The sequence below is a fragment of the Macrobrachium nipponense genome, chromosome 5 (genome assembly GCF_015104395.2).
Source record: "Macrobrachium nipponense isolate FS-2020 chromosome 5, ASM1510439v2, whole genome shotgun sequence".
NCBI lineage: Eukaryota > Metazoa > Arthropoda > Malacostraca > Decapoda > Palaemonidae > Macrobrachium > Macrobrachium nipponense.
Window position 1 is genome coordinate 40,331,922 of NC_061107.1, and position 20,481 is coordinate 40,352,402.

The following is a 20,481-nucleotide window of genomic DNA, read 5'->3' on the forward strand; positions in this document are numbered from 1 at the left end:
ATCCTTACATATCTATATGTAAACCACACATTATGTGTAAGAAAACTGTTCCAGTTACACTTAACACAAACACTTGAAGCTAGTATTATATTACACTTTAAAAAAAATAAAACAAAAACATACGTAAGTTGTAAAAAGAAACTACTGAGTGGTCTGTGTATGTCAATTCTTTACAAATTTACGTGTTATAAGTACCATTTTGAATATATCGGTTCTAGTATAAAGAATTTTTCGTTTCGTATCGACCAAAAAAAAGCTGTCAGTTAGTTAAGAGCCACACCAGTAGTAAGATCTCTACAGTCAGCCATAAGAGAGCACTGTCAAAATTTATGTAACGTAACTTTAAATAGAGAGAACTTTAAAATATTGGTAAAATCCGGGAATGAAAGAGAACATTTATTTTTGAAAATCTATATCGATTAGATTAAATAAGCTAGCTTCAACCTTGATGGTACTTTATTTCCTTTGTACGAAATGTTTATATATATATATATATATATATATATATATATATATATATATATATATATATATATATATATATATATATATATATATATATATATATATATATATATTTATATATATATATATATATATATATATATATATATATATATATATATATATATATTTATATATATATATATATTATATATATATATATATATATATATATATATATATCATATATATATATATATATATAGATATATATATATATATATATATATGTGCGTATAAACAAACACACACACATGCATATATATATATATATATATATATATATATATATGTATATTATATATATATATATTTATATATATATATATATATATATATATATATATATCTATCACATCACATTACCCGGTGATTCATATACGTACATCGAGCTACAAATGTCCTTTAATATCTAATTTACTCAACCTCGGAATTAATATATTTTCATATATGCTTAACCGAAGGGGAATTTTATTAGGCGGTAATAGAATTGGTGCCCAGGCGGGAACCCAGGACACCATACAAATCCAGGAACGTCAGTGAAGCTTTTACCCACTCCACCACCGCGGTGGTGGAATGTTTTGTATGAGTGAATTTCTGCCGGTTCTCAGTCAGGTTTTCAGACTGGACACTGTCGCCTTAAAGTGATTTGTTAATTATCGAGGGGGTTTTCTGTGAACATCTGTGCGGCGCAATGGTAGCGAGGAGTGTTGTGAGGCATCCCAGAATGTCATTGTTCCGAACGACAGTGATATGTCGCATGTTCCCTCGGGTATAGTTCGTCCAAAGCAGCTGTTTCATATCTCGGTGACAGAAGGCAAACCTCCTTGCAGTCATGTTCACAATTGCACATAGTTTAAGACACGTTTATCTGTAAACGGTGATGGTAATTTGGATACGGACGCAGTAGGTTTAAATACTTGTGTTTTAAAAAACTCACCCCTCACATAATTTATTGCCGAAAGTGAGCGTTGGTAAGAGTGCTTGGTTGAAGAGTATATGTTAGATGGCCATAAAAAAACATGAAAATAAATAGAACTTATCATCCAAAGCATCTGTAATAGATGAATTAGAATGTGTGAATGGAAATAGTTTGATTGATATAAAAGGTAGTGACTACGAGATAAACGAAAATTTACACGTAGGAGGTTTTGCTATTAAGTAAAAATATGGGGAATAAAAACAGTACAATAAGCGAAAGGTGAGTCCAAGTACTTGAAGGGTAAAGAAACAGTTAATTTAACATTATTATTAATGAAGATTAAAATTGCTCCTGAAATAATTTCATTTAGTCTCCAGACTCTTTGTCTTTAGATTTTGACATTTTTCTTAATACCCAGCCGTATTGAAAGGTAGTACTGGTCTAGTGATAAAAAAAAATATACAGTATTCAGCCCTCAGTGAAGAAAAGGATGCTGAAGGCAAGACACTTTCTTTGCGGCTATGCTTTGGTCAGACTTAATTGTACATCCTGAATGCATATGCACCTTCTGGATCGACAATGAAAGGTTAAAGAGAATGATTCTTTGAACAAGACCCATGTTTTTACCTGAGAGGCAATACTTCCGGAAAATTTGATATAGGGGATAATTTCAATTATATTACCAGTTAAAGAGATTGCTTTAAAGTAACTACTATCTCATGTCTTCAAGTCTTAAAGACCTGAATATTGTTCAATTCCATTACCGATGTATAGATACAGTTCCTGTAAGTCTTAGTGACCACGTAGGTTGCGTATGTTTCGAACTTCTTATAAATCCAAACATTAAAAATTATAAAGGATTATGGAAACTGAATGTTTCACTGTAGAGGATTCAGAGATTTTTTGTATAAATTTGAGACTTTCTGCCTAATTGGTGAATGGTGGGATAATGCTAAGCAGAAAAATAAAGTTTTCTTCATTAGAGAAGGGAGAGAAAAAATAATATAAATGAGGAAGGTTGAACTGTTTTTATTATCTGTCTTAAAAGAGCCTTAGAGAAAGGCAGCATTTTATCGCTTACTAACTATAAGGAAACAGATAAACTAGAAATTATAATTACGAAAGTAAAAAGTGATGTTGTTGAAGGAGTGAGGATCAGAAATAGACTTCAAGAACAATAAGCAATAGGCAATCTCACAAAAGTTAGTTATGAGTGAAATAACTACTGAAAATATAGGTAAGTTGAAAGAGGGATGAATGATTTCATGTACTGATTGTGTAGCCACTTACATTAGTGTTTATGATGTAAATTTAATGCCAACAGAGTCAGAGGTAAATGCAAACTCTGAGTATGAATATATTTGTTTGATACCAAAAGTGTTATCAGATCACGAAAATAGGGAAATGTTAAAAAATCCGTCGCTCAAAGGAATTGAAAGTATTGTTAATGAAATAAATAATAATAAATAGCATGGAAATGGTGGTATTCTATTGAAGTTGTATACGAAATAGTGGCATGTAATAGGAAAGGATTTCCTAGAAATTGTTCATAACTATTTTATAAGTATTTTTATCACCAAAGACTCGGAGACGGGGCATAATAAAGATTATTTCAAAGACTGGAGATATAAAGCTACCAAAAAAATTGGTATCTATTTGTATGTTGAACATGGACTACAGAATCCTGTCAAAACCTATATGTATAAGGTTACCATTCTGCCTTGATATGATAATTTCTTCTGGACAGTTCTGTATTCCAGGCAGAAGTATCATAGAGTGAAATATTCTAATTGTGATTGTTACAATAAATGTTCTAATAATTGTGCTATTATATCTTTAGACTAGTCTCGTGCTTTTGATAGAGTGATTATAAAGTTTGTACTTAAAATATTGAAAGCTTTTGGTCTTAAAAAAAGCAATTTGCTGGACAGGAGGCTCATATAATCAGATAACTAGTTTTGTGATTGTAAATGGTTTTTATCCAAACCATATGCTGTTAAACAATCACTGACACAGGGATGCCCTCTTTCAATAGTTCTCTTTTCTGTGTACTTTGATAATTTTTACAGAATGACAAAAGCAATGTTATCCCCCTTTTCTTTATCTCTGCCAAATGTCAATTGCTGGATATGCTGAGGATTCGCATATTTTTATTGCGAATCAAACTGGTTTAAATATGCTGGAAAATGTGATTCATGATTTTGAAAAAGCGTCAGGTGCTCAGTTGAACAAAAACAAGACTTCAGTATTTGGAACTGGGAAATGGAGTAACAGAGAAGATTGGGAGTTCCCTTGGTTAGACGTAAAACATGATAGGATAAAGAAACTGGGTTTGCATTTCTCTATCAATAATGCTTATATTTCAACTGGAATCTTGTGAAGGAAAGTTTAATAAACAAAATCACAGCCCTATATAGCAGGCGTTTAACAATTGTGCAAAAAACTATTATCATTAAATCTCTTATTAGCTCGAAAATTTGGTACTTGGAACATTTATCCGTCCAAAAGAATTTTATGCTGAATGGGAAAAACATGATTTTTCGTTACATCTAGAACAATGGTTATCACCCAATTAAACAAGAAACCTTGTACTTGACTAAAGATCAAGGAGGGATTGGTTTGATAAATAATGTAAACTTTTGTAAGAGAAATAATGAAATTGTATTGTGGTTGAAGAATACGTAATATATGTTCTATTCTGTTTCCCTAGATGGAAGTTAAATTACCATAGATTGAAGGAAAATTGATTGGTAAAATAATAGCACAGAGATTCATAAAAGTATACAAGTTTATTTTGTAAAAATATCTTGGATATGAGTATGAATGCTTTAATGCAATGTATATATTTGTTGTATATAATTGGTGGTTCAATAACTTCGGTTAGTCTTTAAGCTATATCATATAAATATAAATGTAATTACATTCATATAACGAAATTAAAGGATTTGTGTAATAAAATGCTAAGAAAAATGTATATGGAACAACCCCACAGACGCCATTGACTTGAAAGTCCAGCTTCCAAAGAATATGGTGTCTGTTAGGAAGAATTAAGACGAGGTACAAGGAAATACAGAAAAAAGAAACTCCACTCATTAAACAAGAACAAAAAAATTAACAAACATAAAAATGTACCTAAGGAAATGAAAGGAGAATAGTATCAGGGTTGTAATATATTGCACCTTCCATTGAACTACTGAAATTCCAATTGGACGACTTCCTCTGGGAGGCTGTTCCACAGTCCAACGGTGTGAGGAATTAAGGAATTCTGAAACTGAGAAATTCGATAGCGAGGCACATTTACTGCATATTTGTCTGCTGCTCCGCGAATCTGGTTGCTCTCGACAGATAAAGAGAACCAGGGATCAATTGTAAAGGTGAAAGATCTCTGGTGAAATCAAACTTATGAAAAACTGACAAACAAGAGACCATACGTCTATGGTCCAAGCAATAACTACTACTTTTAGGAAACAGAAACCTACCACCATGAACTACTCTATCTAAACGGGATAAATCTTTGGTAGAAGCAGGCATCTGTATCGAAGAACAGTATTTTAGTAAAAGGACTACAAATGACCTAAAACAGGTTTCATTTGATTCATCGCTACTATGGATGTATGAGGCCATACGAACAATACTTAACTTTCGTGCGGTATCTGCTGAAACTTTCATTTGCTGTTTCTTAATGCTTTTCTAGAGTTCAGCCTCATACCCAACCGACAACACATTCACTTATCCAGTCTATGCATTACTACTACTAAGCTCGTGTTCATCTGCAAAGATACTACGTCGACGTAAAAGTCTGTAAATCTGCTAAACTTGGAAAACGCTAAAAAAAAAAAAAAAAAAAAAAAAAAAAAAAAAAAAAAAAAAAAAAAAAAAAAAAAAAAAAAACTAAAAAAAAAAAAAAAAAAAAAAAAAAAAAAAAAAAAAAAAAAAAAAAAAAAACAAGAACGGAAGAAACCATTAGGGTCTTCTCCACCCCAATCATCAAGATTATCCTGAAGTGAAATGCAAATTTTGTAGGAAGAGTTTTAGATGACAAAGATTAGAGAGAGGAGCATGATCAGATGATTTCATAGCTTAGAAAACTTGATGAATCAGAAGAGTTTTTCCCTAAGCCTAGTAACCAATCTACCATCATCTGTTCATAGTAGTTGACTGAAGGACAAGCATAATCCAAAAATAGATGAGAGTGAATAATTTCTTAAAGTTGCTTCTTTAAGGAATTGTAATTTCTTTCGGCTGTATGGTAAGTTCTATTTATAGTATGTATGGTGAGACTCAACAAAAATGGTATAATTTTCATTTGAACAATTTCGTCTCCATTTAGTCTTTATCACGGTAGGCCCGTCTGCATGTATCATCAAACCATGGCTGGTCATTTGTTCTAAAATGACCTTTCTAGGACATATCTAATTAAAATAGCCATCAACATTTCATTTAACATGTTCTTGGGACCAGGGTCTAATATAGAACCTGAAATATTAAGTGCCTGACCTGCTTTATTAATGCGACCCCAATTGGCTCAGGGTTTCAACTAGACAATTTCCCCAGTATTGGAATTAAGAATATACTGATTGACAGATATGTCCATCTCGGTAGCGCAATGATCAGAAGTGTCTATATATCCACGAACCTTGCACTTCATAACAGCTGGAACCTATGTGAATACGAGGTTTAATCTATTACCAGAAATGTATGTATGTTCCCAAGTTAGCGTGACAATATCGTAGGATACACAGAGCAGACCGGCCTATTGATCTTTGGAATTTAAATTTAGCATCCCATTGTGCCGTCCATTAGTCTTCACAAATAATGAATTATGCTTTTATTCATGTAACTGAACCATTCTAATCCTCTCGAAAAGACAGTTGTGTATAAAATCGTCCATAGTAGGATTACGGTAAGCAGCAAATACATAAACATTGCAAAACTTACTGAAAATTTTAAAACAAAGAACTTCATGGCAACTATATTCCAATTTTTTCTGACGATAAATACCTTAAATACTTGCGAGTGTGAGATATTACGATGATAAATAATGTCAGGGTTTAGAGAACTTCATGACTACTACACCAAATTGATCAGCTTTTGTAATTTTTATTTCTAATTATTATTAACGTTTAAAAAAGTGCTCTTAAAAAAAAAATTTATCACACACTCTTAACCGAACTACAAGTACATCTTGTGAAAGTAGTTTGCTATAGAAATATACATATCAGGTTATGTAATAATTTAATGCTCAACATTGATACAAAAAGGTAAATATAGCAAATAACTACAGGCCTATAACTGCCTAACAGTAATGTGGAAGTTATTAACACGTATCACCAGTCAAAGACTATACAAATACCTAGGGAATATAAAACACCATCCCCTACCATCTAAAGGCTGCAGAAGGAAGTGTAGGGGCACAAAAGACCAACTCTTGCTAGACAAAATAGTAATGAAGGCCAGTAAGAGAGTGAAAACCAACCTAAGCATGGCACACACTTGACTAATAGAATATCTGAAAATATATTGAGCAGAGGAAAACACCATCAGATTCCTAATAAACACAGTGCATTAGTGGAATACAATACTTATAAACTCTGGAATAAGACTAGCAGAGGCTATAATCAGGAGAGGGATCTTTCTAGAGCGACTCACTGTCCCCACTACTCTTTATAGTAGCTATGATTCCCATGACAAACGCACTGCTGGGTACCAACTCATGGACAACATCAAGCTGTATGGTAAGAGCATCAAGGAAATAGATAACCTAATCTAGACTGCAAGGATAGAGTCTGGAATAGAAAAATGTTCCTTGGTCAACACACAAAGGGACACAGTTACAAGGACATCAGAGATAAAGCTACCAGATGGGAATAGCATCGGATACATAAAACACCAAGAGATGAAGGATAAGATCAGGAAAGAATATATGCAGAGACTAAAGGCCATCTCAAGTCCAAACTCAACGCTGAACCAATGATGGAAGCCATAATGCAAGCAGACTATACATTACAAGAAATGAAGGAGGGAGACAACTACTAAGCATAGAGGACTGTGTCAACATTAAGAACAGATCACTGGGGCAATATCTGAAGACCAGTGAAGACGAGCGGCTAAGGAGTGCATGAGAAGAAGGACTGATAAAAGTGGATGAAGACCCAAAAATATACCAAGATAGGAGAGTGACGAAATGGCACAACAAACAATGCATGGACAGTACATGAGACGGACGAAATAAATGTCCTGCAGTGAAACATGGGGATAGTTACAGAGGGGAGAACTTAAGTAGGAAACAGAAGGAATGATAACAGCGGCACAAAATCAGGCCCTAAGAACAAGATATATTCAAAGAAGGATAGATGGAAATGACATTTCACCCATATGCAGGAAGTGCAATATGAAAATCAAGACCATAAACTAGATAGGAAGCAAATGTCTGGCACTTGCACAGAACCATTAAAAAAATAGGTATGAGTCAGCATCAAAATCCCTCCAATAGAGCCCGTGCAAGACACACCAGCTACCTTCCTGTAATAAGTGGTACAAATGCCAACCTGCGGGAGTGATAGAAAACAATCAGGCAAAGATCTTCTAAGACTATGGTATCAAAACAGATAGGGTAATACATGTCAATAAACCAGACGTGATGTTGATGGATAAAATCAAGAAGAAAGTATCACTCATTGATGTCACAATACCATGGTACACCAGAGTAGATGAGAAAGAATAAGAAAAAAGTGATAACTATCAAGACCTGAAAATATAGATGAGAAAAATATGGGATATGCCAGTAGAAATTGTACCCTAATCATGGGAAAACTAGGCACAATCCCAAGATCGCTGAGAAGGAAACTGGAAAAAACTAGATGCTGAAGTAGCTCCAGGACTCATGCAGAAGATTGTGCTACTAGAAACAGCGCACATAGTAAGGAAAGTAATGGACTCCTAAGGAGGCATAATGCAACCCAGAACCCCACATTATAAAACCACCTGGTTGAATAGGGTGACTCTGACAGAAAAATAAATAAATAAATAAATAAATAAATAATAATAGTAATAATATAATTTAAGACGAACTTATTTAGTTCTAATCACAAATTTGCTAATGGTATTGATTCTCTTTTGTTTTACCCCGTCGACGATTTTCGAGATTTATAACTCTGGGATATGAGTTCATTCTAAGTGTTGTAATATCTAGATTATTAAAAATCAATTAGCAATGACTTACGAATTGGAATTTTATTGAGTAAAATAACAGGACCCATATACAGAGAAAGGTAAAGTATAATTGATGAACTTTATGATTTTAAATAACGACATATTGTTAACCATTATGAAAATGTTTTTTTCAAAACAACTGGAATTATTATATGATTGGATAGTTCCCATTAATGAACATCCCGTACCTTATTTTGATGAATACATCATGTATCATTATTTTACTTATATAGAATTATATAAAATGTCAATATTATAAACAACCGTTTAGAAATTGTACAAATTAAAATTGAAGATGATCATAAGAAAAGGTTTATTTGGCAACCTAAGTAAATTAGATTTATTTTGTCAATATTACAGTTGAGAGACATTAACCATTCATGAAAATTTAGAGTGCCGTGGGGAATTACAGTGACGGGAAAGTACCACAGAAGTGTATGGTATTATCACTGTAGGGGGTTGTACTTCAATTTATTAAACGTGCACAACCAGCGCACTTAATTTTCCTATCCGTATGCATAGAAAAAAAATAAATAAAGTATTCATCAAAGTTTCAATAATTCGGATGGACACTTTTTGAAGACGGAATTGAAATCTGGGAATGGATATCTGGAAATGAGAGTCTTTCAACGTCGTGAGCGGAATATTAAACGTTTATAAAGAGGTCATTGTTTTGTGTTTCTCAACGGATATGTTGATTTTTTTCCTAAACACTAGAAATATGGACATATAATGTTGATGGTAAAATAGAATGGAGAGATTCCACTATGATATCCGCACAGTGAAAAATAAATCACCAAAGACGATGACATACTATGACATAGGAAGACTATATATGGGACGTGATCTGAAAAGAAAGAACTGCTTGTGATTGAGAGCAATGTAAATCATTAAACTTTGAACCACTGTCACATATATTTATATGTTTTATTGCTGTTTTAGTTATTATTGTTGTTAGGACACACATACATATATATATATATATATATATATATATATATATATATATATATATATATATATATATATATATATATGTATATATATATATATATATATATATATATATATATATACATATATATATATATATATATATATAGATATATATATATATATATATATATATATAATATATATATATATATATATAATATATATATATATATATATATATACACACACACACACACACACACACACACATATATATCTATATATATATATATATATATATATATATATATATATTATATATATATAATTTCTTTCTTTCCTCTACTAGTAAATTTATAGAAGGAGCTAAGAAAAAAAATTGCTGTAGAGGAAGAAATAAATTGTAATTTGAATTTTCTTGATGTAACTGTCCATAGATGATAGAAATTTCACCTTTTCAGTCTTTCGAAAATCAACTAACATTGCCTCTTTTGTTCATTACTACACCAATCACCATCAAAATGTTAAATTCTCTGTTTTTTCTGGGATGTTCTTAAGGGCTTTACGTGTCTGTAGCCCGCAGTTTATTGACGCTGAATTAAAAAACTATTTTATGATATTGCATTGAAAACTTAAATACCCAAGGACTTTATAGATGTGGCATGGAAAAGAGCTAGAAAAACATTTTATTCAACTAATGACAAACTTGAATTTAGTAAGCATAACATTCTAAAATTACCTTATGATGAAAGGTTTTTAGATATTCCTAGAATTTTAAAGCTATTTAACATAAATGTTATTTTCTGTAATATTAATGTCAAGAGTTTAATAATAAAAAATTCTCCTTAAGATCTTCCAGGCTGCATATATGAAATTCCTTGCAAAAAGTGTGATAAGTCTATTCGAACAGGACCGTAAATCTCTTTCTCAACGTCCCTCAAGCATCAATATTCTGTGAGAACTGGGCAAATATCGAATGCATTATTCGTACATATGAGAGATTTAGACCATCCTATTAACTGGAGTCAAGCAAAAGCCTTAATCCCATGTAATGACACAGTTAAAAGGAATATCATTGAATCTTGTTTCATCAAGTCAAATAATAGAAATGTTCTAAATTTAAGTCTTGGTTTATTTAAACTTGATGCTTTCATTATGAAAAAAGTTGTAGATAAATATAAGAAACAAAATTAATATATTCAGTTTTTACATGTTTTGGACTGTAAAGATACTTTGTAGTTTCGGTTAGGTTTGTGACCGTGTGATATCCGATAATCCTGGATTATCTCTTTTAATTTTTACCCTTTTGACAATTAACCATCTGGTATTCTTGATCTTGTTTTGTACCTGAGACCTTCATCTCCAATTGTACTTCATTAACTCCTTGACGATGTCTGAGTAAAGACGAAAGCGCTTGGATTTCTGACTATTATTTTCCTGTGGTATTCGCTTATTTATGAAGTCACGTACATCTACAGTGATTTTCTAATATATATATATATATATATATATATATATATATATATATATATATATATATATATATATATATATATATATATATATATATATATATATATATATATATATATATATATATATAGTATATATATATATATATATATATATATATATATATATATATATATATATATATATATATATATATATATATATATATATATATGGCCGTGTGGGTTAAAGCTTCACTGTCATCCTGGGTTTGTGGGTTTCGATGGTTTGCGCCCGGGAGCCAACAAATATCTTATCGACTAAAAAATTCCCCTTCGGTTAAACATACATGAATTATATATTAATTCCGAGGTAGAGCGAAGTACATATTAAAGGACATTTGTAGCTCGTTGTATGTATATGAATCACGGCGATGTGATATAACATATATATTATATACATATATATATATATATATATATATATATATATATCTATATTAATATTATTATTATAGATTAATATATAATTATATATATATATATATATATATATATATATATATATATGTGTGTGTGTGTGTGTGTGTGTGTGTGTGTTTGTATAGTATATATATATATATATATGTATATATATATATATATATATATAATATATATATATATATATATATATATATATATATAATATATATATGTTATATCACATCGCCGTGATTCATATGCATACAGCGAGCTACAAATGTCCTTTAATATGTAATTCGCTCTACCTCGGAATTAATATATAATTCATGCATGTTTAACCGAAAGGGAATTTTTTAGTCGATAATGGTTAGTGTCCTCTATGCCACTCAGATGTCGCGGCTTCGCCACTCCCCTATGGTGATGAAAAGTCACTGATTCTGTATGATGAATAGCAACAGCTGTAGTGAGGGGTCTGCGGTGGGAGGTTGAAACCAACATTCTTTTGAAGCATGAATTTCACGTCAATGGTCCCTATGTCCTTGTCCTTCGTGAATAGGTTTTAACTACTGAATATATAATGCTGTCCTGGGTAATCAAAGCAAATCGACGAGTTTATAGCGCGATAGCTTGCGTACGACATTGGCTGAGGACCAAGAAAATATTAAACACAAGCAAATAACAGTTCTTGTTTAAGTCTGCCAAACTATTACACCAGAAATAGTTTCCAGGTATTTCGCTTGTTTTATATTTCATTATCTCATAAAAGTATTATTATTATTAGTATTATTTTTTTATTCATTTATTTATTTATTTTTTTTTTTTGCTCTATCACAGTCCTCCAATTCGACTGGGTGGTATTTATAGTGTGGGGTTCCGGGTTGCATCCTGCCTCCTTAGGAGTCCATCACTTTTCTTACTATGTGCGCCGTTTCTAGGATCACACTCTTCTGCATGAGTCCTGGAGCTACCTTAGCCTCTAGTTTTTCTAGATTCCTTTTATGGGATCTTGGGATCGTGCCTAATGCTCCTATGATTATGGGTACGATTTCCACTGGCATATCCCATATCCTTCTTATTTCTATTTTCAGAGTGGCAGAGTGGGTTAGGTCGTTAATGGACAGGTTAAGCAACATTGGGGCTGGTCAGTCGTTGGATGGGTGACCGCTCTCCTCGCGTTGATTCCTTGGGAAAGGATCTTTACCATAATTTCCTCAGTCTACTCAGCTGTAAATGAGTATACCTATCCCTGATGGGGTAGGGTCCAGCTATGGGTTAAATAGCAAAACTCAGCAATGATGGAAAGAAAAAAGGAATAAACGACAACGACGTAAATGGTACCTCTGGAACCAGAGGAGCTTCGTCCGGCAGCCAGGTATTCACCCATTGAAGGGGAAGACGGTCAGGAATTATTATTATTATTATTATTATTATTATTATTATTATTATTATTATTATTATTTATTTTTTGTTTGTTTGCTCTATCACAGTTCTCCAATTCGACTGGGTGGTATTTATAGTGTGGGGTTCCGGGTTGTATCCTGCCTCCTTAGGAGTCCATCACTTTTCTTACTATGTGTGCCGTTTCTAGGATCACACTCTTCTGCATGAGTCCTGGAGCTACTTCAGCCTCTAGTTTTTCTAGATTCCTTTTCAGGGATTTTGGGATCGTGCCTAGTGCTCCTATGATTATGGGTACGATTTCCACTGGCATATCCCATATCCTTCTTATTTCTATTTTCAGATCTTGATACTTATCCATTTTTTCCTCTCTTTCTCTTCAACTCTGGTGTCCCATGGTATTGCGACATCAATGAGTGATACTTTCTTCTTGACTTTGTCAATCAACGTCACGTCTGGTCTGTTTGCACATATCACCCTATCCGTCCTGATACCATAGTCCCAGAGGATCTTTGCGTGATCGTTTTCTATCACTCCCTCAGGTTAGTGCTCGTACCACTTATTACTGCAAGGTAGCTGATGTTTCTTGCACAGGCTCCAGTGGAGGGCTTTTGCCACTGAATCATGCCTCTTTTTGTACTGGTTCTGTGCAAGTGCCGGGCATTCACTTGCTATGTGGTTTATGGTTTTATTTTTCGTATTGCACTTCCTACATATGGGAGAGATGTTATTTCCGTCTATCGTTCTTTGAACATATCTGGTTCTTAGGGCCTGATCTTGTGCCGCTGTTATCATTCCTTCAGTTTCCTTCTTTAGCTCTCCCCTCTGTAGCCATTGCCATGTGTCATCGCTGGCTAGTTCTTTAGTCTGTCTCATGTATTGTCCGTGCATTGGTTTGTTGTGCCAGTCTTCTGTTCTGTATGTCATTCTCATGTCTCTGTATATTTCTGGGTCTTCGTTTACTTTTATTAGTCCTTCTTCCCATGCACTCTTATGCCACTTGTCTTCACTGGTTTTCAGATATTGCCCCAGTGCTTTGTTCTCGATGTTGACGCAGTCCTCTATACTTAGTAGTCCTCTCCCTCCTTCCTTTCGTGTTATGTATAGTCTGTCCGTAGTTGCTCTTGAGTGTAGTGCTTTGTGTATTGTCATATGTTCCTGGTTTTCTGATCTATGCTGCGGAGTTCTGCCTTCGTCCATTCGACTATTCCTGCGCTGTATCTGATTACTGGCACTGCCCATGTGTTTATGGCTTTTTATCATATTTCCGGCGTTAAGTTTTGACTTGAGTATCGCCTTGAGTCTCTGCATATATTATTATTATTTTTTTTTTTTTTTTCTATCACAGTCCTCCAATTCGACTGGGTGGTATTTATAGTGTGGGGTTCCGGGTTGTATCCTGCCTCCTTAGGAAGTCCATCACTTTTCTTACTAGTGTGCTGTTTTCTAGGATCACACTCTTCTGCCATGAGGCCCAGAGCTACTTCAGCTCTAGTTTTTCTAGATTCCTTTTCAGGGATCTTGGGATCATGCCTAGTGCTCCTATGATTATGGGTACGATTTCCACTGGCATATCCCATATCCTTCTTATTTCTATTTTCAGATCTTGATACTTATCCATTTTTTCCCTCTCTTTCTCTTCAACTCTGGTGTCCCATGGTATTGCGACATCAATGAGTGATACTTTCTTCTTGACTTTGTCAATCAACGTCACGTCTAGTCTGTTTGCACGTATCACCCTATCCGTCCTGATACCATAGTCACAGAGGATCTTTGCGTGATCGTTTTCTATCACTCCCTCAGGTTGGTTCTCGTACCACTTATTACTGCAAGGTAGCTGATGTTTCTTGCACAGGCTCCAGTGGAGGGCTTTTGCCACTGAATCATGCCTCTTTTTGTACTGGTTCTGTGCAAGTGCCGGGCATTCACTTGCTATGTGGTTTATGGTTTTATTTTTCGTATTGCACTTCCTACATATGGGAGAGATGTTATTTCCGTCTATCGTTCTTTGAACATATCTGGTTCTTAGGGCCTGATCTTGTGCCGCTGTTATCATTCCTTCAGTTTCCTTCTTTTGCTCTCCCCTCTGTAGCCATTGCCACGTGTCATCGCTGGCTAGTTCTTTAGTCTGTCTCATGTATTGTCCGTGCATTGGTTTGTTGTGCCAGTCCTCTGTTCTGTCTGTCATTCTCCTGTCTCTGTATATTTCTGAGTCTTCGTCTACTTTCATTACTCCTTCTTCCCATGCACTCTTTAGCCACTCGTCATCACTGGTTTTCAGATATTGCACCAGTGCTCTGTTCTCGGTGTTGACGCAGTCCTCTATACTTAGTAGTCCTCTCCCTCCTTCCTTTCTTGTTATGTATAGTCTGTCTGTTATGTATAGTCTGTCTGTAGTGCTTTGTGTATTGTCATAAGTTTCCTGGTTTTCTGATCTATGCTGCGGAGTTCTGCCTTAGTCCATTCCACTATTCCTGTGCTGTATCTGATTACTGGCACTGCCCATGTGTTTATGGCTTTTATCATATTTCCGGCGTTGAGTTTTGACTTGAGTATCGCCTTGAGTCTCTGCATATAATCTTTCCTGATCGTGTCCTTCATCTCTTGGTGTTTTATATCACCTCCTTCCATTATTCCCAGGTATTTGTATCCTGTCTCATCTATGTGTTTGATGTTGCTCCATCTCGTAGCTTTGTCCCTTCAGTTCTAGTTACTTTGCCTTTTGTATGTTGACTAAGGCGCATTTTTCTATTCCAAACTCCATCCTGATGTCCCAGATACAATCCTTACAGTCTGGATTAGGGTATCTATTTCCTTGATGCTCTTACCATACAGCTTGATGTCGTCCATGAACAATCAGATGGTTGATTCTGTTGCCTTTTTTCTTGAGTTGGTACCCGGCATCCATCTTCTGTAGTACTTTTGTCATGGGAATCATGGCTATACGAAGAGTAGTGGGGACAGTGAGTCGCCCTGGAAGATCCCTCTCCTGAATATTAACCTCTGCTAGTCTTATTCCAGAGCTTGTAAGTATTGTATTCCAGTTGTGCATTGTATTTTTGAGGAAGCTGATGGTGTTTTCCTCTGCCCCATATATTTCCAGGCATTCTATCAGCCATGTGTGTGGTATCATGTCGAAGGCTTTCTTATAGTCTATCCATGCCATGCTTAGGTAGGTTTTCCTTCTCCTACTGTTCTTCATTACCATTTTGTCTATCAGGAGCTGGTCTTTTGTGCCCCTACACTTCCTTCTGCAGCCTTTCTGTTGGTGGGGGATGGTGTTTGTCTCCTTTAGGTAATTGTATAGCCTTTCACTGATGATACCTGTTAGTAACTTCCACATTATTGGTAGGCAGGTGATAGGCCTGTAGTTACTGGCTGTATTTCCCTTACTCTTGTCTTTTTGTACTAAGGATGTTCTTCCTGTGGTCATCCATTTGGGTGCATGGTGATTTGAGATACAATGCTGGAGTTGTTCTGCTATTCCTAGGTGTAGGGCCTTGTAGTTTTTGAGCCAGTATCCATGGACTTCATCAGGATCTGGGGCTTTCCAGTTGGGCATTTTCTTTAGTTGGTGTCTGGCTGTGTCTGTCGTGATCTCTGTGAATCTTTGTTTTATTCTCCCTGTTTCTACTTCCTTGACTTCCTGGAGCCATGTTGCATGTTTGTTGTGTGATACCGGATTACTCCATATGTTTTCCCAGAGTCTCTTACTTGGTTCGGCTTCAGGAATTTCTGGATGGTTGTCTTCCCCTCTTAGTTGGCTGTATATTCTTTTCTGGTTGGTTCCGAATAGTTTTTTCTGTTTGTATCCTTTATTCCTGTTCATGTACCATTGGATCTTATGTGCTTTGGCCTTAAGCCTCTGTTTTACATCTTCTATTGTGTTGTTTAGTCCCCTCTCTTGTACTTTGTATTTCTCGTTGAGTTCCTCCCTTGTTTTCTTGCTTCTTAGCCTTTTTTCTGCCATCTCTTTCAGTTTACTCAAGTCTGATCTCATCACCATGATTTGCTTTGCCAGGCGCCTTTTCCAAGGAGATTGTTGTTTTGGTTTCTGTTGGGTTGGTTGTGCTGGTGGTGTTGGTGTTCGAATCCCCATCAGTTCTGCTACTAATCTTGCTCCTGCATATACCAAGTTATTTGTTTCTGTGATACTGGTGGTGTGTATTATGCCCATTATTTCATTGACCTCACTTTTTTTCTCCCTTAATTTCTTGGTGTTGTAGCCTTTCATGGAGGGGATCTTTGTTCTCTGTGTATCTGGCTCCATCCACTGTCTAATCTTTTCTACCCATTCCGTCCTCTCTGTTACTTCGTCGGTGTTTCTTCGTGTGTCGTTGTTTGATACCTCATCCTCCCTGTCGTGTTCTGTGGCATCGTCTCTCAGTGCGTCTTCGTTATTATTATTATTATTATTATTTTTTTTTTTTTTTGCTCCATCACAGTCCTCCAATTCGACTGGGTGGTATTTATAGTGTGGGGTTCCGGGTTGCATCCTGCCTCCTTAGGAGTCCATCACTTTTCTTACTATGTGTGCCGTTTCTAGGATCACACTCTTCTGCATGAGGCCCGGAGCTACTTCAGCCTCTAGTTTTTCCAGATTCCTTTTCAGGGATCTTGGGATCGTGCCTAGTGCTCCTATGATTATGGGTACGATTTCCACTGGCATATCCCATATCCTTCTTATTTCTATTTTCAGATCTTGATACTTATCCATTTTTTTTTCCCTCTCTTTCTCTTCAACTCTGGTGTCCCATGGTATTGCGACATCAATGAGTGATACTTTCTTCTTGACTTTGTCAATCAACGTCACGTCTGGTCTGTTTGCATGTATCACCCTATCCGTTCTGATACCATAGTCCAGAGGATCTTTGCCTGATCATTTTCTATCACTCCCTCAGGTTGGTGCTCGTACCACTTATTACTGCAAGGTAGCTGATGTTTCTTGCACAGGCTCCAGTGGAGGGCTTTTGCCACTGAATCATGCCTCTTTTTGTACTGGTTCTGTGCAAGTGCCGGGCATTCACTTGCTATGTGGTTTATGGTTTCATTTTTCGTATTGCACTTCCTACATATGGGAGAGATGTTATTTCCGTCTATCATACTTTGAACATATCTGGTTCTTAGGGCCTGATCTTGTGCCGCTGTTATCATTCCTTCAGTTTCCTTCTTTAGCTCTCCCCTCTGTAGCCATTGCCAATTGTCATCGCTGGCTAGTTCTTTAGTCTGTCTCATGTATTGTCCGTGCATTGGTTTGTTGTGCCAGTCCTCTGTTCTTTCTGTCTTTCTCCTGTCTCTGTATATTTTCTGGGTCTTCGTCTACTTTTATTAGTCCTTCTTCCCATCACTCTTTAGCCACTCGTCTTCACTGGTTTTCAGATATTGCCCCAGTGCTCTGTTTTCGATGTTGACGCGTCCTCTATACTTAGTAGCCTCTCCCTCCTTCCTTTCGTGTTATGTATAGTCTGTCCGTATTTGCTCTTGGATGTAGTGCATAGTGTATTGTCATTTGTTTCCTGGTTTTCTGATCTATGCTGCGGAGTTCTGCCTTCGTCCATTCCACTATTCCTGCGCTGTATCTGATTACTGGCACTGCCCATGTGTTTATGGCTTTTATCATATTTCGCCGGCGTTGAGTTTTGACTTGAGTATCGCCTTGAGTCTCTGCATATATTCTTTCCTGATCGTGTCTTTCATCTCTTGGTGTTTTATATCTCCTCCTTCCATTATTCCCAGGTATTTGTATCCTGTCTCATCTATGTGTTTGATGTTGCTTACCATCTGGTAGATCTTATCCCTTCAGTTCTCGTTACTTTGCCTTTTTGTATGTTGACTAAGGCGCATTTTTCTATTCCAAACTCTATCCTGATGTCTCCAGATACAATCCTTACAGTCTGGATTAGGGTATCTATTTCCTTGATGCTCTTACCATACAGCTTGATGGTGGTCCATGAACATCAGATGGTTGATTTTGTTGCCTCTTTTCTTGAGTTGGTACCCGGCATCCATCTTCTGTAGTACTTTTGTCATGGGAATCATGGAATACTACGAAGAGTAGTGGGGACAGTGAGTCGCCCTGGAAGATCCCTCTCCTGATATTAACCTCTGCTAGTCTTTTTCCAGAGCTTGTAAGTATTGTATTCCAGTTACGCATTGTATTTTTGAGGAAGCTGATGGTATTTTCCTCTGCCCCATATATTTTCAGGCATTCTATTAGCCATGTGTGTGGTATCATGTCGAAGGCTTTCTTATAGTCTATCCATGCCATGCTTAGGTAGGTTTTCCTTCTCCTACTGTTCTTCATTACCATTTTGTCTATCAGGAGCTGGTCTTTTGTGCCCCTACACTTCCTTCTGCAGCCTTTCTGTTGGTGGGGGATGGTGTTTGTCTCCTCTAGGTAGTTGTATAGCCTTTCACTGATGATACCTGTTAGTAACTTCCACATTATTGGTAGGCAGTGATAGGCCTGTAGTTACTGGCTATATTTCCCTTACTCTTGTCTTTTTGTACTAAGGATGTTCTTCCTGTGGTCATCCATTTGGGTGCTTGGTGATTTGAGATACAATGCTGGAGTTGTTCTGCTATTCGTGGGTGTAGGGCCTTGAAGTTTTTGAGCCAGTATCCATGGACTTCTTCTTATTATTATTATTACTATTATTATTATTATTATTATTTATTTACTGTCTATCATAGTCCTCCAATTCGACTGGGTGGTATTCATTCATAGTGTGGGGTTCTGGGGTGCATCCTGTCTCCTCAGGAGTCCATCACTTTTCTTACTGTTTCTAGGAGCAAGCTCTTCTGCATGAGTCCTTGAACTACTTCAGGCTCTAGTTTTTTCCAGATTCGTTTTCAGGGATCTTGGGATCGTGCTTAGTATTTCTATGAATATAGATACAATTTCCACCGGAATATCCCATATCCTTCTTATTTCTATTTTTAGGTGTTGATACTTATCCACTATTTCCTTTTCTTTCTCTTCAACTCTAGTGTCCCAAGGTGTTGCAACATCAATGAGTGATACTTCCTTCTTGATTTTGTCAATCAGCGTCACGTCTGGTCTATTTGCACGTATCATCCTATCTGTTCTGATACCACAGTCCAAGAGGATCTTTGTCGATCGTTTTCTACCACTTCTTCAAGTTGGTGCTAGCACCACTTATTACTGCAAAGTAGCTGGTGTTTCTTGCATAGGCTCGAGAGGAGGGCTTTTGCCACTGAATCATGCCTCTTTTTGTACTGGTTCTGTGCAAGTTTTGGTGTAATCGGTTCAAATCACTCCCCGTTTCAGAAGACTCACCCAGTCAGCTCAAACTAGGTTCAGCCTACTCCCCGCTAGTTTGAAATGACTCCTCAGTATTTTTAAATTACTCTGCCGTCGAATGAACCTCTGCACCTTGGAAAAGTGAATATTCAAGGCAAAATAAATTGCAAAATTATAACCTGCAACACTTCGCAAAACATTGCATTGCATAGCTAAATAAACCATGACAACATACGTACATTCATGTTATAACCTAAGCTATGGCGTATCTAATCATATGAGACCATACACGAGAGAGAGAGAGAGAGAGAGAGAGAGATGTGGTAAAT